This window comes from Schistocerca nitens, chromosome 7 (assembly GCF_023898315.1).
Source record: "Schistocerca nitens isolate TAMUIC-IGC-003100 chromosome 7, iqSchNite1.1, whole genome shotgun sequence".
In the NCBI taxonomy this organism is placed as follows: Eukaryota; Metazoa; Arthropoda; class Insecta; order Orthoptera; family Acrididae; genus Schistocerca; species Schistocerca nitens.
In genome coordinates, this window is record NC_064620.1 from 307,030,910 (window position 1) to 307,033,129 (window position 2,220).

Consider the following 2,220-nt stretch of genomic DNA (forward strand, 5'->3'; position numbering starts at 1 on the left):
GCTGCGTCAACTAGAGCTGAGCAGCCGGCCGCCCGGGAGTGTGTCCCGGGGGCCCGCGCGAACACGCAAGCGTCCGCTCAATTATTCTGCAAACAGGAGGAGGCTGGGCTCCCCTGCACGATACACCTCGAAACCCTCTCAGGTCCCGGCGGCGCGCAGCGCCGTCCTAAGTACTTGGTCGGGTTCGAGAGAGGCGCAATCGCCCGGAGATAGGCGAGTAGACGCTTTCAGTGCGACCACCCGTGCTCCCAACTGAGCTTGCCGCTGCCGACAGAGGCCCGGGAGCGTGCTGTCGTGGTGTTGCCGGCGGGAGACAACACGCGGCCACAAACAGTGACCGGGCAGCTCCAACGCCAGCGCCACAGAGGGGCAGAGCCCCACTTGGGTGCCAAAGCGAACTCTCCCAGCACAGCGCACGCGCCAACACATCCGCACAGCTGCGATACAAACCACCTGCGAGAACCGCGGGGGCGACCGACCAGCAGACGGCGTCGCGGCGCCGAGTGCCGGGCGGCGGCGCATCCTCAACGCACACAGTCCTCAATCGGACCAGCACACTGCAGATGTCCACCGCGCTTCGCACCGGGCCCGGGAGGACCCACTTTGGCCGCACGGCGCCGCGCGCTGGGTGCGCCGGCACGCAGATGCGCCGCCTGCCGCGTCCGTCAGCCGGCGCGCCTGCCACTGGGCGCCCCCACCAGCCGGCTGCCGCGCGTGCGCCCACGCAGCGCGCGGCCAGCACGCCGGGCGCCCCCCCCTCACCGGCCGGGGACGGTCCCACCCAGCCACCGCCGCGTATCGCTTCATACCCACATGCCCACTCACGTTCGTGGGTATGACGGGTGTCGCTGAAGCAACCGGTTAATACCTGTACCGATCGTCGATATCAACGATTCACCTCCAGCGCGAACAACCGCGCAACAACGGATTTCCAGTTCATTTGCGTAACTTGGGCAGCAAACGTAGACATCCATCTACATTTGCGACTTCTACGAGTCTTGCATGCCTGGATGTTGTGTGTCACGACGCACTCCATCAGCATACATACACGCTGCGACGTGTGCACGAAAGAACACGTGGAAGGTGGCCAGCGTACGTATACGAATGCCATTGCACAGCTGCGAAGCGCATTCAACACGCGAACTCCTGACCGACGAGCTAGAGGTGACAGGAGGGGAGGGGGGGGCGGGGGCGATATACGTCCTATTGCAGTACACAATACAGTGGATAGCGGGACCATGTGGAAAGTAAGCAACACTCGCAAGATGTGAGGGTACGCACCGTAAAATGAATCAATACGCAGAACACCACAGTGTGCGCGAAGTGAACTATGTTGAGATGGTTGCAATTAGGCAACGCTACACGAATTCCTAGAGTCATATAACTAACAATTACAGGGCAGGTTAGGGCGCAACGTAGGTTAGGTTAGGGCGCAACGTGGGTTAGGTTAGGGCCCAACGTGGGTTAGGTTAGGGCCCAACGTGGGTTAGGTTAGGGCCCAACGTGGGTTAGGTTAGGGCCCAACGTGGGTTAGGTTAGGGCCCAACGTGGGTTAGGTTAAGGCGCAACTTGGGTTAGGTTAAGGCGCAACTTGGGTTAGGTTAGGGCGCAACTTGGGTTAGGTTAGGGCGCAACTTGGGTTAGGTTAGGGCGCAACTTGGGTTAGGTTAGGGCGCAACTTGGGTTAGGTTAGGGCGCAACTTGGGTTAGGTTAGGGCGCAACTTGGGTTAGGTTAGGGCGCAACTTGGGTTAGGTTAGGGCGCAACTTGGGTTAGGTTAGGGCGCAACTTGGGTTAGGTTAGGGCGCAACTTGGGTTAGGTTAGGGCGCAACTTGGGTTAGGTTAGGGCGCAACTTGGGTTAGGTTAGGGCGCAACTTGGGTTAGGTTAGGGCGCAACTTGGGTTAGGTTAGGGCGCAACTTGGGTTAGGTTAGGGCGCAACTTGGGTTAGGTTAAGGCGCAACTTGGGTTAGGTTAAGGCGCAACTTGGGTTAGGTTAAGGCGCAACTTGGGTTAGGTTAAGGCGCAACTTGGGTTAGGTTAAGGCAGAAGTTGGGTTAGGTTAAGGCAGAAGTTGGGTTAGGTTAAGGCAGAAGTTGGGTTAGGTTAAGGCAGAAGTTGGGTTAGGTTAAGGCAGAAGTTGGGTTAGGTTAAGGCAGAAGTTGGGTTAGGTTAAGGCAGAAGTTGGGTTAGGTTAAGGCAGAAGTTGGGTTAGGTTA